Below are 20,339 nucleotides of genomic sequence, written 5' to 3' on the forward strand. Positions count from 1 at the left end.
CAACCCCCTCGAAAGATCTTGTTACCCGCATTTCAGGAGGTGCATTTATGGGAGGCCGAGTTGGCTCCCCTACCCTCTGATTGTCATAGTGAGAGAAACGTTGTTGTGGTGTGATCTGTGGTCGCACTTTTGGTGTAGGATAATATCTTGGTGCTAGAGTTGGGCTACTTGCAGTGGTCCACTTTGATGTGGAGGGTCCCTCTCTAGTGCACTCTCATAGGGGAGGAGCAACCGTTTCTCCAAGAAAGGCGGTCTCTCCTAGTTTAGCTGTATTAGTTGAGAACACTTCCATGAATAATGGTTGTGCTCTCCACGTGAGCTCACGAATCTCCTTCCAATCTAAGGTTCGATATTCATTGGCCCATTTATCAATGATTCAGTTCTTGTATCCTGCAAGCTTCTCGACTACCACCACAAGTGCTAGAGGAAGATCTAGCTCTGGCAATCTAGTTGTGGCATAATATCCTTCTAAAGAGTCCTTATAGACCTCTTGAAGTGGGTCATCCTGAAAGACCTTTGTCACTGGAATTTGTTGTACAAACTCCCATTGGTTCTCGGCCCCCTGATCCATTTTGCTCTTGCCTTTCCTGTCCCTTTCCAAATTTAAATCTACAAAAAGTAAATCATCTAAGGATGGCTTTGAGGACTGGGCATTGGATGGTCCAGGCATGTCCGGCTCAATGAGCCAATCATCTCTAGACTCCCTTGCTCTAGAAGGCTTTGATAAGTCTAAGAACTGACTTTTAGAGAGCTCCCCTAATTTGTCTACATTCTCTGGATGATAGGTGACTTCTTCGTAGTAGCGAACACCATCTCCACCCATGTACATGTTACCTTGGTCATTGACTAGAGGTGCTGTATCAAGCTCTGAGAAAAAGTCTGCAATCTTAACGAGATACCGTTGCTGTGGATCCCTAAAGATCTCAGCTCCTTGAGCATTCGTGTAGACATATTGAAGTCTCACATTGAGTGTAGTAACCCCATGGTGTCGGCTTCAAATGGATTAAAAGATCTTGTGGGTGTCCTATTTGGGTCTAACGGATGACTATTTGACGGCCCTAGATTGTCCATAGACAATGAGCTAGTTGTCCTCCTGGAAAGGGTATCAGATTGGGATTCGGAAAAGGTTTCAGCAATATCTGCCAAATTTCCTACATTGGGTTCCACTTTCCTGCGTAGGTACTCTAGAAGGTGCCCTAGGCCCTATGGCAGTGTCTATATGACGTCCCGACTGTAAGTACATAAGGTCAAATTTAAAGGTTTTTTATTATTATTTTTATTTTTTTTTAATTTTTTTTTCAAAAAAATCCAAAAAATTTCAAGTTGGCTCAAACTTTGCCAGAACCCTTTTTGAACCCCCTCGAACACATTAGGCCAAAAAAATAGCGTATTTTTCAGGATCAAAAATCGCCTAAAATTTACCAGTTTCCCATACTGAGCTCACTATGGGAAAATGGTTCCGGGATCGAAATTTCGACGATGGGTGTTTTCTAACTCCTCTCGAAAAGTTAGATAACCTCCCAAATTTTTGCGGCAGAAAATGAAAAATTTTCCAAACTCCCTTATCTGGTACGGTGGCGGGTCTTTATGGTGCGGTGTGTGGGTCCGCGTGTGAGATCCCAGTCTCCACTATGCAACGGATTCGGGTACTAGTAGCGGAAGTAGCACATCGTGCACGGGTAGGGGTCTCACACTCAGGTCCTCGCCCACGGATATCCGGACAAGAGACTAATCCGTCGGTTTGTCCAAAACCAAAACCGAAAAAAACTTCCTTTACCCGGAAAGCACGGGCCATTCCACCAGGATAACTCTTTACTCTAACGTAGTCAAGATCATTATACTGATCAAACTGATCTGACTGCCCCTTTAACGGTACTTGGTCAAATCAAGGAAGAAACTTGCACTTGGATCATTGGGATCAACGCTTTTTTCCCCATCAAGAGGCACAGCCGTTGATTCCTATCCATAGAACAATTTCTATCTGGGATTTACTTCATCTATCGTAATAATTAGAAATTAAATCTCGATTTACGGATCCATCAGTCCAGCCTAACCCCATCCAGTCCCATGGGTTAGGCCAACTGCCCAACCACTGTAGTGATGGGATCCAATTAAGAATTTGGTTAGGTTTTGTCCCGGGTACCAAGGAAAAGAGTTCCAAGGCCCCCTAGCCGGAAGTTCATGCAAACATAAAACTAGTCACACCACTTACACACCCAATATGAAATTGCCTTTTTCTTAGCATCAACTAGCTGTAAAACAATCCTTTAATAAAACCATTATGTCACTGATGACAATCCTCAAAGTCTCTGGTTGAATCCTTATTTCCAGTCATTCATTCATTGGTATACTTATGGCATCATTGGCAACCAGGATGCTCACCACCTGATCGCTTAGGGGCCTTTTCCATAGTTCCTAGCTCATAGTAACCGGCAATATATTCATATAATAGAATGGAATCTCCGTGGAAGATCAGCTAGATCAACCCACAGATCCATATAAAAGAGCCATGGACTCATCCGTTGAGGACCAGCAAGGTCAATCAACTAGATCCATGCCTGGTTTCAGAAAACAACTCTTACTCCTTGCTCCAATATCTTCCACGACGCACGTGTGGGTATCTTCGACGACCCAGAGCTCGAGCACCGTATGGTCAGCAGCCTTTAGGATCCTTCGCAGGTGACCTAGCGCTTCACTCATAGGCCGCTTCCTTGGTCCCTCATCCACCGTACCGGAAGCTCACCATTTAAATCGAACCGAGGCTGGTCAAGACCTCGATCGACCTTGCTACGCGAGACGTCCTCCATTGACTCTCCGTCAGCAGTTGCAACTTTATCAGTTCGGTCTTCATGACCTTAATCCTCAAGACGGTCAAAATGCTTCTCTAGCATTCTTGACATAAAACAGTCATTTACAAACAATCACAAAATACAGTTTTTATAACGAACTCTTGTCTTTCCATATTATCCACTCTCGGACCACATTACTTATTCCACATTCCATTCAATGTGTACTCGTTCTCATCCATTCACTCATATAGACTACACATTATCTCACATACACCTTCATATTCATTATTCTACATACATATCCATGTTCGTACTTCCACATCATACATCCAATTTCACATTCATACATACGCATCTACATGCATACATCCACATCCACATTCATACATCCATACCTCCATTTCCACATCCACACATCCACATTCATATTCATACATACACATCTACATTCATACATCCATACCTCCATTTCCACATCCACACATCCACATTCATATTCATACATCCACATTCACATGCATACATCAATTTTCACATCCTCATTTATACATCCACATTCGCATACATACATCCACATCCGTATCTACATCCATACATCCACATCCACCTCTTCATTCACATTCACATCCATACATCCACATCTACATACATACATCCACATCTACATACATACATCCATACATCCACATCTACATACATACATCCATTTTCTCATCCTCATTCATACATACACATCCACATACATACATACACATCCGTATCTACATCCATACATCCACATCCACATCAACATTCACATTCATACATATATATCTACATGTATACATCCACATCACATTCATACAACCATATTACATCCATTCTCGTCCTAACACATCCCATATACATCTTAACACATCCTATCACATATTACATCCATTCTCGTCCTAACACATCCCATATACATCTTAACACATCCTAACTCATCTTAACACATTCTATCACATCTCATACACATCTTATCACATCTTTTTAACATCTCATACACCTCTTATCACATCCTATCACTTTCCATACGCATCTTATCAAATCTTATCACATCTCATACACCTCTTATCACATCTTATCACATTTCATATCTTTTTTAAGAGAATTCTTATATTTGATATAAGATTTCTCTACACATTTATTTATGCATAAATTCCATTTAAGGAGACTAACACTTTCGAAATTAAAATCAATCTTTTATGCATCTTCCTATGCATAAACTCAATTTGGTAGGAATGACACTTTTAGAATAAAAGAATTTCTCTTATGCATCTAAGTTATGCATAAAATCCATTTATGAGGAAAATCACACTTTTAGTATAAAAAGAATATCTTTTATGCATACCTCTATGCATGAAATCCAATATGATAAAAGTAACACTCTTACAATAAAATAATCAACTTTTATGCATACCTCTATGCATGAAATTCAATTATGATAAAAGTCACACTTTTATAATAAAATAATCAACCTTTATGCATACCTCTATGCATGAAATTCAATATAATAAAAGACACACTTTTATAATAAAATAATCAACTTTTATGCATACCTTTATGCATGAAATTCAAATATGATAAAAGTAACACTTTTGATATAAAAATTTATCCATTATGTATACTTCTATGCATGAAATAAAAATGATAAAAGTAACACTTTTGATATAAAAATTTATCCTTTATTCATACTTCTATGCATGAAAATAAAAATTGATAAAAATAACACTTTTGATATAAAAATTTATCCATTATGCATACTTCTATGCATGAAAATAAAAATGGTAAAAGTAACACTTTTGATATAAAAATTTAACCATTATGCATACTTCTATGCATGAAATAAAAATGGTAAAAATAACACTTTTGATATAAAAATTTAACCATTATGCATACTTCTATGCATGAAATAAAAATGGTAAAAATAACACTTTTGATATAAAAACTTATCCTTTATGCATGATATTAAAATTCAATTTCTCCATGATTATAATGAAATTCTTTCAATTAATCTAGGATGATAATTCCTAGAATATGGTAGGAAGTCCTCTTTTTATGCTTTGAATGAAATTATTTTATGCATAATTTTTATAAAAATTTTGCCATAGCTCCGGTGCTGCTATGACTGATAAATCTCAATTTTTCTAAGGGATAAAGCTTATCATTAAGGAAATAATTAAAATGATCTCTAATTGGATCATTAATCCATAATGGATTGAATCATCAATATACATAAACTAAAAGCATAGAAAAAAGCCATTAATTTGGCCTCAAGCATAGCTTAATCTTGGGTTAAGGAAAAGCTTTATGAAAAGCTTGATTTGGATTGAGAATGGGTCATGAGTATGACCATTTCTTGAGTGAGAGAGAGAAATTACATAAAAACCATTAGAATTTAAACATAAATGGAAATTAACTTCAATAGCATTTATTAAATTATGTAACTCTTCACTACTATTCACCAATTAACTTCAATAGCATTTAAAAAACCATACCAATTAAGCTTCTCAAGCTTGAGAGGGGTTGAGAAGAGAGAACCATTGAGAAATTATAGAAAAGATCAATATTCACTAATTACCTTACAAATTGCTTGATTCTTTGTTCACGGTAGAGGCCCCCAACCAATCAATTGGTTTAGTATGTTGATGGAGCCACCAATGGGAATTGAAGAAAGAGGGAAGCTCCAAAAACTAGTGAATTATTAAATGAATTCATAGTTCTTGGCTTAGGTGGAGTAGAGTAACGATGCATAAACACTATATATTTTTCAACAAGGGGGAGGCTTCTATTTATAGGAAAAATTGAGCTCCTAACCAAACAAACTGATTCTAGAATTTTCTAAATCAGTTTGGTCAATATTTGACCATTTTTAGGTCAGTTAAGCTAACTTTTTGGAACTAGACTTGAATGAGAAGAGAGGAGAGAGGAGAGATGAAATATCTCAATTTTTATGAGTTTAAAACTCATTCAAGCATGTGAAATATGCACCTCCTTTAAAGAACTCCCCTTCCTTACATATGTGTCATAATGGAATCATTTTAATATTGCTCATAGTTTTTTTACTAATAAACCTTGTACATTTTCAACTCTTCATCTTATGTGAGCATTTACTCATTTTTAGGTATCTTCTTTTACAAATTGGATTTATCTCCTCCCTACACATGGATTGATGCTATTGGCCCATAGGAACCTTAACTGGACCATAATCCAAAAATTTCTGAAAATCTAGACCCTTAGGCTAAGGTCCTTTATACCCATTTCCAATTAATTCCAATTGCACATTGGAAAGTTCTTTGTGAGATCCCAGTCTCCATTGCGCAACGGATTCGGGTACTAGTAGCGGAAGTAGCACATCGTGCGCGGGTAGGGGTCTCACACTCAGGGCCTCGCCCAGGGATATCCGGACAAGAGACTAATCCGTCGGTTTGTCCAAAACCAAAACCGAAAAAAACTTCCTTTACCCGGAAAGCACGGGCGATTCCACCAGGATAACTCTTTACTCTAACGTAGTCAAGATCATTATACTGATCAAACTGATCTGACTGCACCTTTAACGGTACTTGGTCAAATCAAGGAAGAAACTTGCACTTGGATCATTGGGATCAACGCTTTTTTCCCCATCAAGAGGCACAGCCGTTGATTCCTATCCATAGAACAATTTCTATCTGGGATTTACTTCATCTATCGTAATAATTAGAAATTAAATCTCGATTTACGGATCCATCAGTCCAGCCTAACCCCATCCAGTCCCATGGGTTAGGCCAACCGCCCAACCACTGTAGTGATGGGATCCAATTAAGAATTTGGTTAGGTTTTGTCCCGGGTACCAAGGAAAAGAGTTCCAAGGCCCCCTAGCCGGAAGTTCATGCAAACATAAAACTAGTCACACCACTTACACACCCAATATGAAGTTGCCTTTTTCTTAGCATCAACTAGCTGTAAAACAATCCTTTAATAAAACCATTATGTCACTGATGACAATCCTCAAAGTCTCTGGTTGAATCCTTATTTCCAGTCATTCATTCATTAGTATACTTATGGCATCATTGGCAACCAGAACGCTCACCACCTGATCGCTCAGGGGCCTTTTCCATAGTTCCTAGCTCATAGTAACCGGCAATATATTCATATAATAGAATGGAATCTCCGTGGAAGATCAGCTAGATCAACCCACAGATCCATATAAAAGAGCCATGGACTCATCCGTTGAGGACCAGCAAGGTCAATCAACTAGATCCATGCCCGGTTTCAGAAAACAACTCTTACTCCTTGTTCCAATATCTTCCACGACGCACGTGTGGGTATCTTCCGCGACCCAGAGCCCGAGCAACGTATGGTCAGCACCCTCTAGGATCCTTCGCAGGTGACCTAGCGCTTCACTCATAGGCCGCTTCCTTGGTCCCTCATCCACCGTACCGGAAGCTCACCATTTAAATCGAACCGAGGCTGGTCAAGACCTCGATCGACCTTGCTACGCGAGACGTCCTCCATTGACTCTCCGTCACAGTAGTTGCAACTTTATCAGTTCGGTCTTCATGACCTTAATCCTTAAGACGGTCAAAATGCTTCTCCAGTATTCTTGACATAAAACAGTCATTTACAAACAGTCACAAAATACAGTTTCTATAACGAACTCTTGTCTTTCCATATTATCCACTCTCGGACCACATTACTTATTCCACATTCCATTCAATGTGTACTCGTTCTCATCCATTCACTCATATAGACTACACATTATCTCACATACACCCTTATATTCATTATTCTACATACATATCCATGTTCGTACTTTCACATCATACATCCAATTTCACATTCATACATATGCATCTACATGCATACATCCACATCCATACCTCCATTTCCACATCCACACATCCACATTCATATTCATACATCCATACCTCCATTTCCACATCCACACATCCACATTCATATTCATACATCCACATTCACATGCATACATCCATTTTCACATCCTCATTCATACATCCACATTCGCATACATACATCCACATCCGTATCTACATCCATACATCCACATCCACCTCTTCATTCACATTCACATCCATACATCCACATCTACATACATACATCCACATCTACATACATACATCCATACATCCACATCTACATACATACATCCATTTTCACATCCTCATTCATACATACACATCCACATACATACATACACATCCGTATCTACATCCATACATCCACATCCACATCAACATTCACATTCATACATATACATCTACATGTATACATCCACATCACATTCATACAACCATATTACATCCATTCTCGTCCTAACACATCCCATATACATCTTAACACATCCTAACTCATCTTAACACATTCTATCACATCTCATACACATCTTATCACATCTTTTTAACATCTCATACACCTCTTATCACATCCTATCACTTTTCATACACATCTTATCAAATCTTATCACATCTCATACACCTCTTATCACATCTTATCACATTTCATATCTTTTTTAAGAGAATTCTTATATTTGATATAAGATTTCTCTACATTCAATGTGTACTCGTTCTCATCCATTCACTCATATAGACTACACATTATCTCACATACACCTTCATATTCATTATTCTACATACATATCCATGTTCGTACTTCCACATCATACATCCAATTTCACATTCATACATACGCATCTACATGCATACATCCACATCCACATTCATACATCCATACCTCCATTTCCACATCCACACATCCACATTCATATTCATACATACACATCTACATTCATACATCCATACCTCCATTTCCACATCCACACATCCACATTCATATTCATACATCCACATTCACATGCATACATCCATTTTCACATCCTCATTCATACATCCACATTCGCATACATACATCCACATCCGTATCTACATCCATACATCCACATCCACCTCTTCATTCACATTCACATCCATACATCCACATCTACATACATACATCCACATCTACATACATACATCCATACATCCACATCTACATACATACATCCATTTTCACATCCTCATTCATACATACACATCCACATACATACATACACATCCGTATCTACATCCATACATCCACATCCACATCAACATTCACATTCATACATATATATCTACATGTATACATCCACATCACATTCATACAACCATATTACATCCATTCTCGTCCTAACACATCCCATATACATCTTAACACATCCTATCACATATTACATCCATTCTCGTCCTAACACATCCCATATACATCTTAACACATCCTAACTCATCTTAACACATTCTATCACATCTCATACACATCTTATTACATCTTTTTAACATCTCATACACGTCTTATCACATCCTATCACTTTCCATACGCATCTTATCAAATCTTATCACATCTCATACACCTCTTATCACATCTTATCACATTTCATATCTTTTTTAAGAGAATTCTTATATTTGATCTAAGATTTCTCTACACATTTATTTATGCATAAATTCCATTTAAGGAGACTAACACTTTCGAAATTAAAATCAATCTTTTATGCATCTTCTTATGCATAAATTCAATTTGGTAGGAATTACACTTTTAGAATAAAAGAATTTCTCTTATGCATCTAAGTTATGCATAAAATCCATTTATGAGGAAAATCACACTTTTAGTATAAAAAGAATATCTTTTATGCATACCTCTATGCATGAAATCCAATATGATAAAAGTAACACTCTTACAATAAAATAATCAACTTTTATGCATACCTCTATGCATGAAATTCAATTATGATAAAAGTCACACTTTTATAATAAAATAATCAACCTTTATGCATACCTCTATGCATGAAATTCAATATAATAAAAGACACACTTTTATAATAAAATAATCAACTTTTATGCATACCTTTATGCATGAAATTCAAATATGATAAAAGTAACACTTTTGATATAAAAATTTATCCATTATGTATACTTCTATGCATGAAATAAAAATGATAAAAGTAACACTTTTGATATAAAAATTTATCCTTTATTCATACTTCTATGCATGAAAATAAAAATTGATAAAAATAACACTTTTGATATAAAAATTTATCCATTATGCATACTTCTATGCATGAAAATAAAAATGGTAAAAGTAACACTTTTGATATAAAAATTTAACCATTATGCATACTTCTATGCATGAAATAAAAATGGTAAAAATAACACTTTTGATATAAAAATTTAACCATTATGCATACTTCTATGCATGAAATAAAAATGGTAAAAATAACACTTTTGATATAAAAACTTATCCTTTATGCATGATATTAAAATTCAATTTCTCCATGATTATAATGAAATTCTTTCAATTAATCTAGGATGATAATTCCTAGAATATGGTAGGAAGTCCTCTTTTTATGCTTTGAATGAAATTATTTTATGCATAATTTTTATAAAAATTTTGCCATAGCTCCGCTGCTATGACTGATAAATCTCAATTTTTCTAAGGGATAAAGCTTATCATTAAGGAAATAATTAAAATGATCTCTAATTGGATCATTAATCCATAATGGATTGAATCATCAATATACATAAACTAAAAGCATAGAAAAAAGCCATTAATTTGGCCTCAAGCATAGCTTAATCTTGGGTTAAGGAAAAGCTTTATGAAAAGCTTGATTTGGATTGAGAATGGGTCATGAGTATGACCATTTCTTGAGTGAGAGAGAGAAATTACATAAAAACCATTAGAATTTAAACATAAATGGAAATTAACTTCAATAGCATTTATTAAATTATGTAACTCTTCACTACTATTCACCAATTAACTTCAATAGCATTTAAAAAACCATACCAATTAAGCTTCTCAAGCTTGAGAGGGGTTGAGAAGAGAGAACCATTGAGAAATTATAGAAAAGATCAATATTCACTAATTACCTTACAAATTGCTTGATTCTTTGTTCACGGTAGAGGCCCCCAACCAATCAATTGGTTTAGTATGTTGGTGGAGCCACCAATGGGAATTGAAGAAAGAGGGAAGCTCCAAAAACTAGTGAATTATTAAATGAATTCATAGTTCTTGGCTTAGGTGGAGTAGAGTAACGATGCATAAACACTATATATTTTTCAACAAGGGGGAGGCTTCTATTTATAGGAAAAATTGAGCTCCTAACCAAACAAACTGATTCTAGAATTTTCTAAATCAGTTTGGTCAATATTTGACCATTTTTAGGTCAGTTAAGCTAACTTTTTGGAACTAGACTTGAATGAGGAGAGAGGAGAGAGGAGAGATGAAATATCTCAATTTTTATGAGTTTAAAACTCATTCAAGCATGTGAAATATGCACCTCCTTTAAAGAACTCCCCTTCCTTACATATGTGTCATAATGGAATCATTTTAATATTGCTCATAGTTTTTTTACTAATAAACCTTGTACATTTTCAACTCTTCATCTTATGTGAGCATTTACTCATTTTTAGGTATCTTCTTTTACAAATTGGATTTATCTCCTCCCTACACATGGATTGATGCTATTGGCCCATAGGAACCTTAACTGGACCATAATCCAAAAATTTCTGAAAATCTAGACCCTTAGGCTAAGGTCCTTTATACCCATTTCCAATTAATTCCAATTGCACATTGGAAAGTTCTTTGTGAGATCCCAGTCTCCATTGCGCAACGGATTCGGGTACTAGTAGCGGAAGTAGCACATCGTGCGCGGGTAGGGGTCTCACACTCAGGGCCTCGCCCAGGGATATCCGGACAAGAGACTAATCCGTCGGTTTGTCCAAAACCAAAACCGAAAAAAACTTCCTTTACCCGGAAAGCACGGGCGATTCCACCAGGATAACTCTTTACTCTAACGTAGTCAAGATCATTATACTGATCAAACTGATCTGACTGCACCTTTAACGGTACTTGGTCAAATCAAGGAAGAAACTTGCACTTGGATCATTGGGATCAACGCTTTTTTCCCCATCAAGAGGCACAGCCGTTGATTCCTATCCATAGAACAATTTCTATCTGGGATTTACTTCATCTATCGTAATAATTAGAAATTAAATCTCGATTTACGGATCCATCAGTCCAGCCTAACCCCATCCAGTCCCATGGGTTAGGCCAACCGCCCAACCACTGTAGTGATGGGATCCAATTAAGAATTTGGTTAGGTTTTGTCCCGGGTACCAAGGAAAAGAGTTCCAAGGCCCCCTAGCCGGAAGTTCATGCAAACATAAAACTAGTCACACCACTTACACACCCAATATGAAGTTGCCTTTTTCTTAGCATCAACTAGCTGTAAAACAATCCTTTAATAAAACCATTATGTCACTGATGACAATCCTCAAAGTCTCTGGTTGAATCCTTATTTCCAGTCATTCATTCATTAGTATACTTATGGCATCATTGGCAACCAGAACGCTCACCACCTGATCGCTCAGGGGCCTTTTCCATAGTTCCTAGCTCATAGTAACCGGCAATATATTCATATAATAGAATGGAATCTCCGTGGAAGATCAGCTAGATCAACCCACAGATCCATATAAAAGAGCCATGGACTCATCCGTTGAGGACCAGCAAGGTCAATCAACTAGATCCATGCCCGGTTTCAGAAAACAACTCTTACTCCTTGTTCCAATATCTTCCACGACGCACGTGTGGGTATCTTCCGCGACCCAGAGCCCGAGCAACGTATGGTCAGCACCCTCTAGGATCCTTCGCAGGTGACCTAGCGCTTCACTCATAGGCCGCTTCCTTGGTCCCTCATCCACCGTACCGGAAGCTCACCATTTAAATCGAACCGAGGCTGGTCAAGACCTCGATCGACCTTGCTACGCGAGACGTCCTCCATTGACTCTCCGTCACAGTAGTTGCAACTTTATCAGTTCGGTCTTCATGACCTTAATCCTTAAGACGGTCAAAATGCTTCTCCAGTATTCTTGACATAAAACAGTCATTTACAAACAGTCACAAAATACAGTTTCTATAACGAACTCTTGTCTTTCCATATTATCCACTCTCGGACCACATTACTTATTCCACATTCCATTCAATGTGTACTCGTTCTCATCCATTCACTCATATAGACTACACATTATCTCACATACACCCTTATATTCATTATTCTACATACATATCCATGTTCGTACTTTCACATCATACATCCAATTTCACATTCATACATATGCATCTACATGCATACATCCACATCCATACCTCCATTTCCACATCCACACATCCACATTCATATTCATACATCCATACCTCCATTTCCACATCCACACATCCACATTCATATTCATACATCCACATTCACATGCATACATCCATTTTCACATCCTCATTCATACATCCACATTCGCATACATACATCCACATCCGTATCTACATCCATACATCCACATCCACCTCTTCATTCACATTCACATCCATACATCCACATCTACATACATACATCCACATCTACATACATACATCCATACATCCACATCTACATACATACATCCATTTTCACATCCTCATTCATACATACACATCCACATACATACATACACATCCGTATCTACATCCATACATCCACATCCACATCAACATTCACATTCATACATATACATCTACATGTATACATCCACATCACATTCATACAACCATATTACATCCATTCTCGTCCTAACACATCCCATATACATCTTAACACATCCTAACTCATCTTAACACATTCTATCACATCTCATACACATCTTATCACATCTTTTTAACATCTCATACACCTCTTATCACATCCTATCACTTTTCATACACATCTTATCAAATCTTATCACATCTCATACACCTCTTATCACATCTTATCACATTTCATATCTTTTTTAAGAGAATTCTTATATTTGATATAAGATTTCTCTACATTCAATGTGTACTCGTTCTCATCCATTCACTCATATAGACTACACATTATCTCACATACACCTTCATATTCATTATTCTACATACATATCCATGTTCGTACTTCCACATCATACATCCAATTTCACATTCATACATACGCATCTACATGCATACATCCACATCCACATTCATACATCCATACCTCCATTTCCACATCCACACATCCACATTCATATTCATACATACACATCTACATTCATACATCCATACCTCCATTTCCACATCCACACATCCACATTCATATTCATACATCCACATTCACATGCATACATCCATTTTCACATCCTCATTCATACATCCACATTCGCATACATACATCCACATCCGTATCTACATCCATACATCCACATCCACCTCTTCATTCACATTCACATCCATACATCCACATCTACATACATACATCCACATCTACATACATACATCCATACATCCACATCTACATACATACATCCATTTTCACATCCTCATTCATACATACACATCCACATACATACATACACATCCGTATCTACATCCATACATCCACATCCACATCAACATTCACATTCATACATATATATCTACATGTATACATCCACATCACATTCATACAACCATATTACATCCATTCTCGTCCTAACACATCCCATATACATCTTAACACATCCTATCACATATTACATCCATTCTCGTCCTAACACATCCCATATACATCTTAACACATCCTAACTCATCTTAACACATTCTATCACATCTCATACACATCTTATTACATCTTTTTAACATCTCATACACGTCTTATCACATCCTATCACTTTCCATACGCATCTTATCAAATCTTATCACATCTCATACACCTCTTATCACATCTTATCACATTTCATATCTTTTTTAAGAGAATTCTTATATTTGATCTAAGATTTCTCTACACATTTATTTATGCATAAATTCCATTTAAGGAGACTAACACTTTCGAAATTAAAATCAATCTTTTATGCATCTTCTTATGCATAAATTCAATTTGGTAGGAATTACACTTTTAGAATAAAAGAATTTCTCTTATGCATCTAAGTTATGCATAAAATCCATTTATGAGGAAAATCACACTTTTAGTATAAAAAGAATATCTTTTATGCATACCTCTATGCATGAAATCCAATATGATAAAAGTAACACTCTTACAATAAAATAATCAACTTTTATGCATACCTCTATGCATGAAATTCAATTATGATAAAAGTCACACTTTTATAATAAAATAATCAACCTTTATGCATACCTCTATGCATGAAATTCAATATAATAAAAGACACACTTTTATAATAAAATAATCAACTTTTATGCATACCTTTATGCATGAAATTCAAATATGATAAAAGTAACACTTTTGATATAAAAATTTATCCATTATGTATACTTCTATGCATGAAATAAAAATGATAAAAGTAACACTTTTGATATAAAAATTTATCCTTTATTCATACTTCTATGCATGAAAATAAAAATTGATAAAAATAACACTTTTGATATAAAAATTTATCCATTATGCATACTTCTATGCATGAAAATAAAAATGGTAAAAGTAACACTTTTGATATAAAAATTTAACCATTATGCATACTTCTATGCATGAAATAAAAATGGTAAAAATAACACTTTTGATATAAAAATTTAACCATTATGCATACTTCTATGCATGAAATAAAAATGGTAAAAATAACACTTTTGATATAAAAACTTATCCTTTATGCATGATATTAAAATTCAATTTCTCCATGATTATAATGAAATTCTTTCAATTAATCTAGGATGATAATTCCTAGAATATGGTAGGAAGTCCTCTTTTTATGCTTTGAATGAAATTATTTTATGCATAATTTTTATAAAAATTTTGCCATAGCTCCGCTGCTATGACTGATAAATCTCAATTTTTCTAAGGGATAAAGCTTATCATTAAGGAAATAATTAAAATGATCTCTAATTGGATCATTAATCCATAATGGATTGAATCATCAATATACATAAACTAAAAGCATAGAAAAAAGCCATTAATTTGGCCTCAAGCATAGCTTAATCTTGGGTTAAGGAAAAGCTTTATGAAAAGCTTGATTTGGATTGAGAATGGGTCATGAGTATGACCATTTCTTGAGTGAGAGAGAGAAATTACATAAAAACCATTAGAATTTAAACATAAATGGAAATTAACTTCAATAGCATTTATTAAATTATGTAACTCTTCACTACTATTCACCAATTAACTTCAATAGCATTTAAAAAACCATACCAATTAAGCTTCTCAAGCTTGAGAGGGGTTGAGAAGAGAGAACCATTGAGAAATTATAGAAAAGATCAATATTCACTAATTACCTTACAAATTGCTTGATTCTTTGTTCACGGTAGAGGCCCCCAACCAATCAATTGGTTTAGTATGTTGGTGGAGCCACCAATGGGAATTGAAGAAAGAGGGAAGCTCCAAAAACTAGTGAATTATTAAATGAATTCATAGTTCTTGGCTTAGGTGGAGTAGAGTAACGATGCATAAACACTATATATTTTTCAACAAGGGGGAGGCTTCTATTTATAGGAAAAATTGAGCTCCTAACCAAACAAACTGATTCTAGAATTTTCTAAATCAGTTTGGTCAATATTTGACCATTTTTAGGTCAGTTAAGCTAACTTTTTGGAACTAGACTTGAATGAGGAGAGAGGAGAGAGGAGAGATGAAATATCTCAATTTTTATGAGTTTAAAACTCATTCAAGCATGTGAAATATGCACCTCCTTTAAAGAACTCCCCTTCCTTACATATGTGTCATAATGGAATCATTTTAATATTGCTCATAGTTTTTTTACTAATAAACCTTGTACATTTTCAACTCTTCATCTTATGTGAGCATTTACTCATTTTTAGGTATCTTCTTTTACAAATTGGATTTATCTCCTCCCTACACATGGATTGATGCTATTGGCCCATAGGAACCTTAACTGGACCATAATCCAAAAATTTCTGAAAATCTAGACCCTTAGGCTAAGGTCCTTTATACCCATTTCCAATTAATTCCAATTGCACATTGGAAAGTTCTTTGTGAGATCCCAGTCTCCATTGCGCAACGGATTCGGGTACTAGTAGCGGAAGTAGCACATCGTGCGCGGGTAGGGGTCTCACACTCAGGGCCTCGCCCAGGGATATCCGGACAAGAGACTAATCCGTCGGTTTGTCCAAAACCAAAACCGAAAAAAACTTCCTTTACCCGGAAAGCACGGGCGATTCCACCAGGATAACTCTTTACTCTAACGTAGTCAAGATCATTATACTGATCAAACTGATCTGACTGCACCTTTAACGGTACTTGGTCAAATCAAGGAAGAAACTTGCACTTGGATCATTGGGATCAACGCTTTTTTCCCCATCAAGAGGCACAGCCGTTGATTCCTATCCATAGAACAATTTCTATCTGGGATTTACTTCATCTATCGTAATAATTAGAAATTAAATCTCGATTTACGGATCCATCAGTCCAGCCTAACTCCATCCAGTCCCATGGGTTAGGCCAACCGCCCAACCACTGTAGTGATGGGATCCAATTAAGAATTTGGTTAGGTTTTGTCCCGGGTACCAAGGAAAAGAGTTCCAAGGCCCCCTAGCCGGAAGTTCATGCAAACATAAAACTAGTCACACCACTTACACACCCAATATGAAATTGCCTTTTTCTTAGCATCAACTAGCTGTAAAACAATCCTTTAATAAAACCATTATGTCACTGATGACAATCCTCAAAGTCTCTGGTTGAATCCTTATTTCCAGTCATTCATTCATTAGTATACTTATGGCATCATTGGCAACCAGAACGCTCACCACCTGATCGCTCAGGGGCCTTTTCCATAGTTCCTAGCTCATAGTAACCGGCAATATATTCATATAATAGAATGGAATCTCCGTGGAAGATCAGCTAGATCAACCCACAGATCCATATAAAAGAGCCATGGACTCATCCGTTGAGGACCAGCAAGGTCAATCAACTAGATCCATGCCCGGTTTCAGAAAACAACTCTTACTCCTTGTTCCAATATCTTCCACGACGCACGTGTGGGTATCTTCCGCGACCCAGAGCCCGAGCAACGTATGGTCAGCACCCTCTAGGATCCTTCGCAGGTGACCTAGCGCTTCACTCATAGGCCGCTTCCTTGGTCCCTCATCCACCGTACCGGAAGCTCACCATTTAAATCGAACCGAGGCTGGTCAAGACCTCGATCGACCTTGCTACGCGAGACGTCCTCCATTGACTCTCCGTCACAGTAGTTGCAACTTTATCAGTTCGGTCTTCATGACCTTAATCCTTAAGACGGTCAAAATGCTTCTCCAGTATTCTTGACATAAAACAGTCATTTACAAACAGTCACAAAATACAGTTTCTATAACGAACTCTTGTCTTTCCATATTATCCACTCTCGGACCACATTACTTATTCCACATTCCATTCAATGTGTACTCGTTCTCATCCATTCACTCATATAGACTACACATTATCTCACATACACCCTTATATTCATTATTCTACATACATATCCATGTTCGTACTTTCACATCATACATCCAATTTCACATTCATACATATGCATCTACATGCATACATCCACATCCATACCTCCATTTCCACATCCACACATCCACATTCATATTCATACATCCATACCTCCATTTCCACATCCACACATCCACATTCATATTCATACATCCACATTCACATGCATACATCCATTTTCACATCCTCATTCATACATCCACATTCGCATACATACATCCACATCCGTATCTACATCCATACATCCACATCCACCTCTTCATTCACATTCACATCCATACATCCACATCTACATACATACATCCACATCTACATACATACATCCATACATCCACATCTACATACATACATCCATTTTCACATCCTCATTCATACATACACATCCACATACATACATACACATCCGTATCTACATCCATACATCCACATCCACATCAACATTCACATTCATACATATACATCTACATGTATACATCCACATCACATTCATACAACCATATTACATCCATTCTCGTCCTAACACATCCCATATACATCTTAACACATCCTAACTCATCTTAACACATTCTATCACATCTCATACACATCTTATCACATCTTTTTAACATCTCATACACCTCTTATCACATCCTATCACTTTTCATACACATCTTATCAAATCTTATCACATCTCATACACCTCTTATCACATCTTATCACATTTCATATCTTTTTTAAGAGAATTCTTATATTTGATATAAGATTTCTCTACATTCAATGTGTACTCGTTCTCATCCATTCACTCATATAGACTACACATTATCTCACATACACCTTCATATTCATTATTCTACATACATATCCATGTTCGTACTTCCACATCATACATCCAATTTCACATTCATACATACGCATCTACATGCATACATCCACATCCACATTCATACATCCATACCTCCATTTCCACATCCACACATCCACATTCATATTCATACATACACATCTACATTCATACATCCATACCTCCATTTCCACATCCACACATCCACATTCATATTCATACATCCACATTCACATGCATACATCCATTTTCACATCCTCATTCATACATCCACATTCGCATACATACATCCACATCCGTATCTACATCCATACATCCACATCCACCTCTTCATTCACATTCACATCCATACATCCACATCTACATACATACATCCACATCTACATACATACATCCATACATCCACATCTACATACATACATCCATTTTCACATCCTCATTCATACATACACATCCACATACATACATACACATCCGTATCTACATCCATACATCCACATCCACATCAACATTCACATTCATACATATATATCTACATGTATACATCCACATCACATTCATACAACCATATTACATCCATTCTCGTCCTAACACATCCCATATACATCTTAACACATCCTATCACATATTACATCCATTCTCGTCCTAACACATCCCATATACATCTTAACACATCCTAACTCATCTTAACACATTCTATCACATCTCATACACATCTTATTACATCTTTTTAACATCTCATACACCTCTTATCACATCCTATCACTTTCCATACGCATCTTATCAAATCTTATCACATCTCATACACCTCTTATCACATCTTATCACATTTCATATCTTTTTTAAGAGAATTCTTATATTTGATCTAAGATTTCTCTACACATTTATTTATGCATAAATTCCATTTAAGGAGACTAACACTTTCGAAATTAAAATCAATCTTTTATGCATCTTCTTATGCATAAATTCAATTTGGTAGGAATTACACTTTTAGAATAAAAGAATTTCTCTTATGCATCTAAGTTATGCATAAAATCCATTTATGAGGAAAATCACACTTTTAGTATAAAAAGAATATCTTTTATGCATACCTCTATGCATGAAATCCAATATGATAAAAGTAACACTCTTACAATAAAATAATCAACTTTTATGCATACCTCTATGCATGAAATTCAATTATGATAAAAGTCACACTTTTATAATA

This window comes from Cibotium barometz, chromosome 32 (assembly GCF_041138505.1).
Source record: "Cibotium barometz isolate CiBa-2024 chromosome 32, ASM4113850v1, whole genome shotgun sequence".
Lineage (NCBI taxonomy): Eukaryota > Viridiplantae > Streptophyta > Polypodiopsida > Cyatheales > Cibotiaceae > Cibotium > Cibotium barometz.